Raw genomic sequence first — 13,686 nt, 5'->3', positions numbered from 1 at the left:
TTTGTCCATCCAGTTCTGCCTGTCATCTTGCAAGTTGATAGGCCGAACTTCTTCCTAAAGTGATCTCCTCCTTCCATTGTGGTCAATAAATTTCGCTACCATCCTTTACCATATCATCACCATGACGGCCACACAGGAGATTGACCCATGACCTCTGTGGGGGCAGGAAACAGAAGAGGTTAAATTGCCCCCTCTCACCACCACACCTCCAGTGTTCCTGTCCCCACTGTGGCCAGGGTCAGAGAAGAGTGTCTCTGCGGGCAGGCAGGGAGATGAAGACTGGGACTACCGTTTTTTTTTTTTTATACTTCTCCAGGAGGGTCCGAGGACTGTCTCCTGGTTTACCTGAAGCTCAACAGAGCTCCCTCAGTCAGCCGGCGGCCGCGTGCTTATGCCGGACTGAGGGGTATTGGGAGGCCTCACTCTGGCCGGTCTGGAGCCTGCTCCCGGGCTGCAACTTCCTCCTCTCTCCCCCCCCCCCCCCCCCCCCCCCTCCTTTCCCCTGTGGGATGGGCTGTGCAGCGGCCGGCGTAGGCGCACGCTGACGTCTGGGACGTCACTTCCGGGTCCGGTCATGTGACGCAACCCGGAAGCACAAGCGCAGAAAGCAGAGACGTTTGAATAAAAGGCAGGACGGCCATGGAACGCTAATCTGAGGTCTGTAAGTAACGGTACTGTGTATACTGTCCCCTACTGCCAGAGCATGTCAGGTACCGATCTGCAAACTTCTTTGGAGCTTGATGCTCCCTCTCTGCCTCCTGTAAGTATCCCTCTGGGGGTCTGCTTGCCATTTTAACTGGAGTGTCTGCTTGGTGGGTCTACTGATGCCTCTATTCCATATCTATTTATTTTCAGGCTAAAGAGGCTCAGAAAAAAAAAAAAACATCCTCGCTACATTTCTTGCGCTAAAAGACTGCCTGATGGATATGGAAAGAAGCTTTGTAAAGTGTATTTCTGATGTGATCCGGCAGGAGCATCTCTCCCCTATGCATAGTATTAGATCCGTGGTTCAGGAGGAACTTGGGGTCGCTAGAGCCGCTCCATCTGATTCCCAAGGCCAACCCTCTCACAAACGTCCACGTTCTAAGATAATTTCCTTCTCAGAATCTGACGCTGATAAGGCTTCTACTTCCATTTAATGGGAAGATGATTTCTCTCTATCTGAAGGAGAGATCTATGAAAGCAATAAAAAATTATATTTTTCCTCGGAGGAAATGGGTGACTTATTAAAAGCGGTCAGAGCGACAATGGGGATTGAAGAAGCCCCTAAGTCTCTATCTATTCAGGACAAAATGTTTGGTGGCCTTACAGTGAAGAAATCCAAGGTCTTCCCCATAAACGAAAATATAAAGGAGATTATTCTGGAAGAGTGGTCAGAACCAGAGAAAAGACTTGGAATATCCAAGGAATTCAAAAATTTGTTGTTGTTCAACCCTTCTCAGTCCAAACTATTCGATGAGACCCCCTAAGATCGATGTGCAGGTGGCGAAAGTAAATTAAAAAATCTGTCCTACCATTTGAGGATGCCGCTCAATTAAGGGATGCAATGGAACGTAAAGCAGATGCCCTTCTGAGAAAGTCTTGGGAAGCCTCAATGTATAATATCAAGACCAACATTGCAGCCACGTCAGTAGCTAGGTCTATGTATTTATGGCTAGGAGAGCTAGAAAATCACCTGAGAAACAAGACTTCTAGGGAAGAAATCCTACAGTCTATCCCTCTACTTACGTCAGCTACAGGATTCCTTGCGGATGCCTCAGCCGAATCTATTAGATTTGGTGCTAAGGAGGTGGGACTTTCCAATGCAGCTTTATGGATGAAGTCCTGGCCGGGTGATAGAATATCTAAACTGAAGCTAGTATCTATTCCTTTTTCAGGAGAATATGTATTCGGGCCGGTTCTAGACAAATTACTAGAGAACGCAGCTGATGGGGAAAAAAGGATTCCCCGAAGAAAGATCTTGTAGAAGGAACTGGTCCTTTCAGTCATATGGGGGACAAAATAAGGCTAGTAGAGGGAAAGGCAAGTCAGGCCGTTGGGCTTCTCCCAAGGGCGGTAAAGGAAGAGGTTTCCTTCTTAAGCCCCAATCAAAATGACACCATTGTAGGGGGGATACTGAAGGATTTCCTAGGTCCATGGACACTTGCATAAAAAAAATCCTTGGGCCTTGGATATCATTCGGTCAGGGTAAAAGATCGAGTTCACCTCCCTTCCCCCTCCTAGATTTGTAGTAACAAGGATGCCTTCCAGATCCTCCAACCTGAATGTTTTCCAGGGAGTCCAGGACCTGGTGAGAAAGGGAGCAGTAATCCCAGTTCCCACGTCTCAAAGAGGTCAGGGGTACTATTAAACTCTATTCTTGGTAAAAAAGGAGGAAGGAGTCTTTCGAACTATTATAAACCTGAAACAACTGAACAAGTTTTATCCTTTACAGAAAATTCAAAATGGAGTCTCTGAAATCAATTGTACCTCTGATAAAGCTTGGAGCATTTATGTTCTCGGTCGACCTGAAAGACGCTTACTTGCATGTTCCCATTCACCCAGATCACCAGGATTACCTAAGGTTTGCGATCTCAGACCCTTTTAATCAGATTCTCCATTTCCAGTTCATAGCATTACCCTTCGGGATTTCAGCTGCACCAAGGCTATTTACCAAACTGGTGATAGAAATGATAGCTCCACTTAGACAAGAAGGGTTAAATATAGTGCCGTGCCTGGACAATTTCTTAATTATAGCAGACTCAAGGGAACTCTTGCTGTCAGACTTAGAAATATTTTTATCCCGTCTGTCCGAGCTAGGATGGATTTTGAACAAACCCAAGTCGATGTTGGTACCATCCATGAGGGTGAAATTCCTAGGTGTTATACTATATATACTTTACTTTCCTGCCACGGATCAAGATCCAGTCTCTGGTAGGCAAGGTGAGACACTTTCGACACCGGAAAAAATGCTCAGTGAGGGAAGCGATGAGCCTTCTAACCTCCTGTATACCTTCAGTGGAGTGGGCGCAGGCTTACTGTTGGGTAATACAGAATTGTCTACTGTCCCAGTGGATCAAGAAGCAGGGCTCTCTTGGTGGACAAAGGAGAAGAATCTTTCCCAGGGGGTTCCATGGATCAAATCACAGTCAATAACAATCTTCGCGGATGCCAGCAAATCCGGATGGGGAGCGAAAGTCGACAAAGCTTACTTCCAGGGAACTTGGGAAACATCACATATCTATCCAATCCTCAAATTTCAGGGAACTGTATGCGGTAAGGGAGGCTCTATTTTTAGCCAGACAGCTGACAAGAAGGCAGCATGTGAAGGTCCTATCAGACAACACGACCGTGGTCTCCTACCTGAAACACCAGGGAGGTACTCGATCAAAGAGACTCCAGAATATCACAGAGGAAATTTTCTCCTTTTGCAGAAAAAGAGCTAAGATCCATCTCAGCAATGCACCTGAAGGGGGTCCCTAAATCTAGAAGCAGACTTTTTAAGCAGGCAGAAGATAGACCACACAGAATGGGCTCTGAATCAAGAGATATTCAACATGCTAACCCAGAGATGGGGGACGTCCTACAATAGACCTTTTTGCAACAAAAAAGAATACGAAATTACAAACATTCTGCTCCCTGAATGCGGGAGACCATCTATGGAGAATAGATGCCTTCTCTCTGAAATGGTGTTGGGATCTGGCATACGCATTCCTTCCAATGCCTCTCATCCCGAGGGCCATTCAGAAGATACTGGAAGGAAGAACCACAGTGATATTGATCGCCCCGTTCTGGCCCAAGAGGAGTTGGTTTGCTCCGCTCCTGAGACTGGCAATAGACGACCCAGTGAGACTCCCTCTCACAGGGGACATCTTATACCAGGGTCCTTTACTACATCCACATCCGGAATTTCTGAAATTCATGGCCTGGATCCTGAGGTCTCTATCTTAAGGTCTCGGGGCCTATCGGACAAAGTCATAGCCACTTTGAGATGCTCCAGGAAAAAGGTGACATCTGCAATATATTAGAAAATCTGGAAAAGGTTCTGCTCATGGTCAGGTGAAAAGAATCCAAACCTTGAAGGGCCTAACATTGAAACCTCCCTGCGTGCGTGACTGGTTGCCCTCCTGACTAAGGGCCCTTTCACACTTGCGTTGGCCGGATCCGGCATAGAGTTCCGTCGTCGGGGCTCTATGCCGGAACAATCCTGATCAGGATTCTGAATGGAGAGAAATCCGTTCAGGATGCATCAGGATGTCTTCCGTTCCGGAACGGAACGTTTTTTGGCCGGAGAAAATACCGCAGCATGCAGTACTTTTTGCTGCGGCCAAAAATCCTGAACACTTGCCGCAAAGCCGGATCCGGAATTAATGCCCATTGAAAGGCATTGATCCGGATCTGGCCTTAAGCTAAACGTCGTTTCGGCGCATTGCCGGATACGACGTTTAGCTTTTTCTGAATGGTTACCATGGCTGCCAGGATGCTAAAGTCCTGGCAGCCATGGTAAAGTGTAGCGGGGAGCAGCATACTTACCGTCCGTGCGGCTCCCGGGGCGCTCCAGAATGACATCAGGGCGCCTCAGGCGTATGGATGACGTGATCGCGTGTACACGTCATCCATGCGCCTGGGGCGCTCTGACGTCACTCTGGAGCGCCCCGGGAGATGCACGGACTGTAAGTATGCCGCTCCCCCGCTCCTACTATGGCAACCAGGACTTTAATAGCGTCCTAGCTGCCATAGTAACACTGAAAGCATTTTGAAGACGGATCCTTCTTCAAATGCTTTCCGTACACTTGCGTTTTTCCGGATCCGGCGTGTACCTCCGGCAAGTGGAGTACACGCCGGATCCGGACAACGCAAGTGTGAAAGGGCCCTAATGTATGTCTCTTTTTTTGCTGTTGGGCAGTCCATTCGGCCAATCCGCCTTTGCTTCTCAGGGAATGCTTGATCAATGCTTGCTCCCACTTCTCTATTATCCAATGGGCATTTGGCTGCGCCGTCTATACTTGCGCTCAGACTTTGTGCTGAACGAGACTATACTCCGTTTACTGCGCATGTCTGGGCACTTAGTTACTGGTTTTTCTTTCCTCATGCATATGTGCATGCGTCCGCTCATTTATTCGATTGGTCACTGTTACCCACAGTGTATGCATGCCTCTGATTGTAGATGTTTATGCTCCGTCCGGATGCGTCTAATCTGTGCGCATGTCCAGGAGACTTAGTGTTTGACTCGTACCGGCCCTGGGGTGCACTGCGCCTGCTCAAGGTAATAGAGCAGGCTAGTGTGACCTTCTGTTATGCTTGCGTTGACTTCATTACGGAGTAATATACTGTGGTTTCTACTGCGCATGTCAGGGCACTTGGACTTCTCAGATGGTGATGTCAAAACTCTGCCTACTTGCTTATAATGGACTTGATGGAATTGTCCCCTACAGCGCATGTTTGGGACTTCAGATGCTTCTCAGATTTTACTACTCATGAGGACTCATGAGTAACAGTTCGGTTACCCACCCACATGGGCCCATGCGTTCACTACTGGAGTGGGGTACCACTTTTATTTTCAAAATCCCTCTTCTAGATATTTTCCTCGGCATATAAAGCGGATGCCTCAATGTTTTGCTTTGTTGGCATGTGCCCACATACTACATGTAGCTATGATTACTGCTTACTTATTTGTCTATTGCCTGTAGTGCCGAGACCATGAGAAGGATAGAATGAATCAGGATTTACCTTCTCCCCTTATTACTACTCTTTTTGTTCCACACTTAATATGGATAGAGACTTATATCTACTTCTCAACATTTATACATGCACCCCTATATGTTTTACAGGTACCCTAGAGATCCCCATTTTCACTGCATCACTTCAGTGGTCCACCAGGTATGTATATATTTTTTCCTCCTGATGTTTGTGTACAGTGGGTTATTTTGATTTTTAAAGGGTACCATCATATTTCATGTAGTTTCTCTTACAATATAGGGGTGCATGCTTTCTTGGTCATAATGCGGGTTTTGCAGGACTGGTTTACCGCCCTGTAGTCAGTTATCATGTGGTTCTATAATTAATTTCTTATATACTATTTCATTTTGAACGTTTATTGAAATCTCTCTTAGCGGAATGAGGCATATGTAAAGCCCTCATTCAGATCATGCGGAGCTAGGCTGCCCAGGCGATATATCCACCGGGTTTCATCCTGTTGCAGCCTCTTGTCCATATTACCCATTCTTGGGCCTAACTTCAGTCTTTGAATGCCCCATACTTTTAGGCTCTGGATGTTCCCATCATGTTTGTTCTGCAGGTGTCTTGAAAGAGGTGTATCACTAATAGTTTATGGTAATGGTGCTGAGATAATTTATGGTGCTGAGATGTTTAGAGATGCGCCTCCTAAGTTCTTGTGTGGTCTTACACGCGTATATTTTCGGACAGCCGTATTGTATGGCATATACTACTCCCTTGGATTAAATTATTAATCTTACAAATTTGACCTTAACACCAGAACACAAAACTGTGTTGTGTAAAGGCTTATCCTTTACACCATTACCCTATTTCGATTGTTTCAGTTGCGTCAAGGACATCAACTTGTTTGCGAGGAAATTTGGCCCTACATAAAGAACACAAAAACTTGGAGAGGGATCCAACTAAAGAGTGCAAAAGAACAAGCAATACAAATCCTGGAAGATCTACAGAAAGAACACAGAGGAGAAATAGTGCCATTAAGGGCACCACATAGCACTCTAACCCCACAATCCAGATTTACCCCACCATTCACGAAATATAGCAAAATTGTCATTTGTAGACCTAGTCACTAGGGATCTCAAAAAGATAAAAACCAGAAAGGCACTCCTGGGATCAAATTTAACTACACAAGAGAAAGTAGCTTTGGATAGTCTGATGAAAGAAAATAATCTAGAAATTAAACCCTCAGACAAGGGTGGTAACATAGTACTCCTCACTAAGGAGTACTATATACAGATGGTGATATATACAGAGGACACCAACACATATCGATTATTGAGAGAAAATCCCACAGATAAATATAAACAAGATCTGAAAGCTATTTTAGACCAAGCCAAAGAGAGATCTCGGTACCAAAGAAGAAAAAAAAAAAGTCCTTTACAATCCCCACCCAACCATAGCTACGTTCTATGCTATCTCAAAGGTACATAAAAAAAAAACATGACCCTATACCAGGGAGACCCATAGTGTTGGGCGATCAAAGCCTGTGTGAGGGGATCAGCAGCTATGTGGACCAGATGATATCCCCATTTGTATCTAGTCTATCCTCTTACCTGAAAGACACCAAGGATACGCTGACCAGCTTGGGAATCCAGGTCAATAAAACCACCATGGTAGCGAGTCTGGATGCAGAGGCACTCTACACCAGTATTAAACATGACTTGGGCCTAGAAGCAATTAGTTATTTAAACACTAGAGGTACGCAGTATCAAGAGCACAATAATTTTGTTTTATCACGATTTACAATTTTTGTTAACACACAATTATTTTATATTTAATGGTAAGTTTTATCTGCAGATCACCGGGACAGCTATGGGGACGATTTGTGCACCTAGCTTTGCAAATTTATTTTTAGGGTGGTGGGAGGAGCGCACAGTTTTCACTGAGGAGAATTTATCACTTCACTAATCACATATTATACTGGGGTCGTTTCATTTTAATTTTATGGGACAGCACTAGCACACATTTTTGTTGAGTTTGTCAAGGAACTTAATAACAGCTTACTAGGCCTCAAGTTTACCGCTGAAATAGACAAGAGAACTATTAATTTCCTAGACCTTACGATTTCCCTGGAGGATGATGGCAGCGTTAAAACCACTATATATAGGAAGCCTACCTCTACAAACATCCTATTACATTGGCAAAATCATCACCCTACCACCCTTAAATCGGGCAATACCTTCGGGCAAAACGAAATTGCTCCACGATTGAAGGTTTTGAGGGAGAGTGTAGGCTTCTATATGATAGGTTCTTGTCAAGAGGATATCCAAAAAAGAGATTGCATTATGCATACAACCGGGCCAAAAAAAGCAATAGAACCACTCTACTTCTCGATAATAAACAATTGGAAAATCTAAATGAGAAAGTAGTACGGTGCATTGGCAACTATGATGGGCAACATGAAAAGATACGTAATATTCTAGGACGACATTGGCATATACTACTCTCCGATGAAGAATTGAAAGAAATCATTACCCCCTAGACCAGCTATTACATATAGGAGGGAGCAGAATATAAAGGAAAATTTAGTGCATAGTCACTGTACTCGGGGTAAAAAACAAGATAAGCCTACCTGGCTTCGAACGGTAGGATCATACCCGTGTGGCGATTGCAGCTTCTGCGGAAAAATTATACCAAAAAAGGAATTTTTAAATCCAGTTGATTAAAAAAATATCAGATCAAGGAATACATAAACTGTAAATCCACAGGAGTAGTATATGCCATACAATGTGGCTGTAAAATATGCTGAAAATATACGTGGGTAAGACCACACAAGAACTTAGGAGGCGCATCTCTAAATATCTCAGCACCATAAATACTATTAGTGATACACCTCTTTCAAGACACATGCAGAACAAACATGATGGGGAACATCCAGAGCCTAAACGTATGGGGCATTCAAAGACTGAAGTTAGGCCCAAGAATGGGTAATATGGACAAGAGGCTGCAACAGGATGAAACCCGGTGGATATATCGCCTGGGCAGCCTAGCTCCGCATGATCTGAATGAGGGCTTTACATATGCCTCATTCCGCTAAGAGAGATTTCAATAAACGTTCAAAATGAAATAGTATATAAGAAATTAATTATAGAACCACATGATAACTGACTACAGGGCGGTAAACCAGTCCTGCAAAACCCGCATTATGACCAAGAAAGCATGCACCCCTATATTGTAAGAGAAACTACATGAAATATGATGGTACCCTTTAAAAATCAAAATAACCCACTATACACAATAAACATCAGGAGGAAAAAATATATATACATACCTGGTGGACCACTGAAGTGATGCAGTGAAAATGGGGATCTCTAGGGTACCTGTAAAACATATAGGGGTGCATGTATAAATGTTGAGCAGTAGATATAAGTCTCTATCCATATTAAGTATGGAACAAAAAGAGTAGTAATAAGGGGAGAAGGTAAATCCTGATTAATTCTATCCTTCATCATGGTCTCGGCACTACAGGCAATAGACAAATAAGTAAGCGGTAATCATAGCTACATGTAGTATGTGGGCACATGCCAACAAAGCAAAACATTGAGGCATCCCCCTTTATATGCCGAGGAAAAATATCTAGAAGAGGGATTTTGAAAATAAAAGTGGTACCCCACTCCAGTAGTGAACGCATGGGCCCATGTGGGTGGGTAACCGAACTGTGAAGTAGGTCCGACGCTAACTCACGAGTAGTAAAATCTGAGAAGCATCTGAAGTCCCAAACATGCGCTGTAGGGGACGATTCCATCAAGTCCATTATAAGCAAGTAGGCAGAGTTTTGACATCACCATCTGAGAAGTCCAAGTGCCCTGACATGCGCAGTATAAACCACAGTATATTACTCCGTAATGAAGTCAACGCAAGCATAACAGAAGGTCACACTAGCCTGCTCTATTACCTTGAGCAGGCGCAGTGCACCCCAGGGCCGGTACGAGTCAAACACTAAGTCTCCGGACATGCGCACAGATGAGACGCATCCGGTCAGTGCATAAACATCTACATCATCAGAGGCATACATACACTGTGGGTAACAGTGACCAATCGAATAAACGAGCGGGCGCATGCGCATATGCATGAGGAAAGAAAAAACAGTAACTAAGTGCCCAGACATGTGCAGTAAACTGAGGATAGTCTCGATCGGCACGAAGTCTGAGCTCAAGTATAAACGGCGCAGCCAAATGCCCATTGGATAATAGAGAAGTGGGAGCAATCATTGATCATACATTCCCTGAGAAGCAAAGGCAGATTGGCCGAATGGACTGCCCAACAGCAAAAGAGACATACATTGGTCAGGGCAACGAGTCACGCACGCAGGGAGGTTTCAAAAGCCTGGTCCCGCCCCCAACACGCTTCACTGCCCATACCCCTGAAGATGCCAAGTATCTGGCGAAACATGTCGGGGAAGGGGGGGGGGGCGCAGAGAGTGATGTTATTTTAGCCAGCCAGGTCATGCTAGTTTCGACATACCAATAAGTAGTAAGTGAACACCAGGAGGGCATTCGCTATCAGTAGGCAGCTCACTGTGCAACAAACAGTGTGTACTAAACTAAACACAGGAGGAGCGGAGTGTAGATAGTGGAGGCAGTCAGGCAGCCACAAATGACGATTGCCCCCTAGTGGTTTCACAATAATACTCATTACAATGAATGACAAGGCATACATGGCTGATGATTTTAAATCATGTTAGTTCCAAGTTATTAATTTTAAGGACAAGTAATAAATGTTAAATTTTAGCACTTTTATAACACGTGTCAACCTAGAGACAATCACTGGTCCTATTGACCAATTGTAAATAAATCAGATTAATATGTCTCAACACGTGTTAGTGGGTCAAATGTAAAAAAAAGCCTGTAGACTTAGACCCACCTTAAGATCTCGCACCCCGACCTGGGACTTGAACCTGGTACTCAATAACCTTATGAGTTCCCCGTTTGAACCGTTGGAGAACTGTTCAATTAAGCTACTTTCATTTAAAACCGCTTTCCTTATAGCAATTACCTCTGCTAAAAGACTAGGAGAAATTCAAGCTCTCTCTATTCGTCAACCATACCTTTCCATCACTGAGGATAAAATTGTGCTAAAATTAGACCCAGGTTTCCTGCCAAATGTAGCCTCAGACCGCAACAGAGGCCAAGAGATCTTTCTTCCATCCTTCAACAAACCTAAGGATCAGGAGGAAAATAAATTGCATACACTTGATGTTAGACATACAGTCCTTGAATACTTAGATGCCACTAAAGATTTCAGGAATATCGACAGCCTGCTGGGAAAAATCCTCCATTGCAAGATGGATAAAAGATACCAATACCCTATGTTATAGGAATCAAAATCTGGATTCCCCATCCAATATTCGGGCACATTCTACCAGAGCTGTCTCCACTACATTTGCTGAAAGAGCAGGGGCTTCCCTGGACGATATATGCAGGGCTGCCTCCTGGTCTAGCATTCACACATTTGTGAAACATTACCACTTGGATTTATCTGGGACTTCTGGCCTCTCCTTTGGTCGGAAGGTCCTTCAGGCAGTCCCCCCCCCCCCCCTCCCCCATAAGGAGTAATTTTAGAACTCTCCTGTGTGGCCGTCATGGTGATGATATGGGAAAACCGGAATTTCCATTAATTCACCATAACGGCCCGTATATTCCCTCCCCCCTTTGTTTTTTGTTTTTTTTTGTTTTTTTTTGGGGGGGGGGGAGTTTCACCTTTTTATTTCTCCTGGTATGAAATAATACTGGGAAATACTAATAATTTTTGTTTTGGCACTGGATATCTTTGAAACACTGAGGTGTGGTGGTGGGAGGGGGCAATTTAACCTCTTCTCTGACCCATGACCTATGTGGGGGCAGGAAACCATCTCCTGTGTGGCCGTCATGGTGATTTCATGGAAACTGAATTACCGGTAAGTCTAATTCCGGTTTTTGTCCACATCCTTCCTCTGAAAATAAGACATTTCAGAACCTAGATGTAAGAAGATCTGTGTTGGCTGATCTTAAAGCCACGGAGACGTTTAGATGATCGGACCAGCTTTTCCTTCAACACCAGGGGGTCAATAAAGGAAGAGCCGCCAGCAAGTCCACCATAGCCAGGTGGATTTGGGATGTCATTTCCACTTCTTACATCATGGAAGACCTGTTACCTCCTGTAGGAATAAAAGCCTACTCCACTAGGGCAGTTTCCTCCTCCTGGGCAGAATCGGCCTCGGTCTCTTTAGACCAGATTTGTAAAGCGGCCACCTGGGCAAGTCCCATGACTTTCTACAACTACTATAAACTAGATATCCAAAAGAATATGGACTTATCCTTTGAGCGTAGAGTTCTTGCCGCTGTTGTCCCTTCCTAGTAGATTACTCTGCTAATCCTCCTGTCAGTGCTGTTGTGGAGGTGCCGGGGAAAAGTATAAATTACTCTTACCAGTAATTGGATTTTCCAGTTACCTCCACAACGGCACTGGGTTTTTCCCTCCCAGATTGAAATGTATGGCTATTGATTTCTGCAAGTATTATGCTTCTAAGGCTCCATTCACACGTCCGCGGTGTGTTGCGGATCCGCAACACACCCGCCCGGCACTCCCATAGAAATGCGCATTCTTGTCCGAAGCTGCGGACAAGTATAAGACATGTTCTATCTTTTGCGGACCTGAACATCGGAGCCGCGCTCCGCAAATGCGGATGGGTCCGCCCCCTTTCCGCAAAATTGCAGAACGGATGCGGACCCATTTGCGGACGTATGAATGGACCCTAATGATGTAATTTGATATTTAATAAAAATTTATTTAGCATTTTCTCCGAGTACTCTCTTACTGACTGGTGAGGTAAGGGGAAGGAGGTCTTTTGAATTGTTGCTCCTACGTTGTTTCCTGTCCTGGGGGCGGGACACCCTCCTGTCAGTGCTGTTGTGAAGGTTATTGGAAAATCCAATTACCGGTAAGAGCAATTTAAACTGTCTTGCATAGTTGCATGAGACTTATGTACAACAAGCTTCTTTGTGCCTGTTTAGGCTTTTAGAAGGCAATTTGATACATGAGGCTGTAAGCTGAATTTTTATTGCATAGTTAGTTATAATACAAAAGGGACATCTTGAATTACTTTTCTTATTTTTCAACTATGTCTATATTCACACGACCGCATCTTTTGTACGTATCCGATTGCATGCAGACCCAATAATTTCTATGGGGGCTGGAAAAAATGTCATCCGTGTGCTTTCCGCATCTGTGCAGCTATTCTGAAAATTATAAAATTTGTCCTACTATTATCCACTTGGCGGTCAAGAATAGGCTTTTCTCTATCAGGGCCTGTGAAAAGTGCAGAATGCACACGGCCGGTATCCATACTTTGCAGAGCTGCAGTTTTTGGACAGCAAAATGGATACAGTTTAAGTGAATGTACCCTAAAGAGAATAAAACTTCAGAAAACGACTGTCAAAATCTGATGAAAATGGCTCGCTGTCCTAAAATTCTGTACAGAAAATGGTTAATATAATTAGAACAGAGAGATGGTTCAGTTATTTCAAATTGAAAGGGAGTATAAGTAAGAAGTGCTCCTGAACATCTTAATGTATCTATCTATACATGTGAAGGAAATGAGGCATGATATAATATGATCCTTCAGTGGTAAGACAACCTGCTTTGATCTCGCAAGACCCCATCAGCCTCAGATCGGATCACCAGTCCCAATAAGCTTCATATTGGATTCCCCAGCCTCAGATCGGACCCCCATCAGACCTCAGATCAGACGTTAAAAAAAAATAAACTTGAAAAAATTGTATAGAAGGTGGCTTTCCTATTGATCGTAAAGGATGGGGTGCACTAGACAAATAGACCCACCCTGTCAAAAAAAAAAATATGTACTAGATTTTTGTAAATGAGTGCCTGTCAAAATCTAGTACAATTTTTATTTTTATTTTTTATACTTGCCTCACTTGTTCCAGACGATGCCTCCCCGTGCCTACTGCATGCTGATGCCGCTTCCATATAGGA

General features: G+C 44.2%; 1 protein-coding gene across 1 annotated transcript in view; it reads left to right on the top strand.

Moving 5' to 3' along the window:
- LOC122928201 (lateral signaling target protein 2 homolog) overlaps nt 1-13,686 on the top strand; it is a 68,318-nt gene that overhangs the window by 27,826 nt on the left and 26,806 nt on the right. The window lies entirely within an intron of this gene.

The sequence above is a fragment of the Bufo gargarizans genome, chromosome 2, assembly GCF_014858855.1.
Source record: "Bufo gargarizans isolate SCDJY-AF-19 chromosome 2, ASM1485885v1, whole genome shotgun sequence".
Taxonomy (NCBI): Eukaryota; Metazoa; Chordata; class Amphibia; order Anura; family Bufonidae; genus Bufo; species Bufo gargarizans.
The sequence above is the reverse complement of the archived record's forward strand: the minus strand, read 5'-3'. Positions and strand labels throughout refer to the sequence as shown.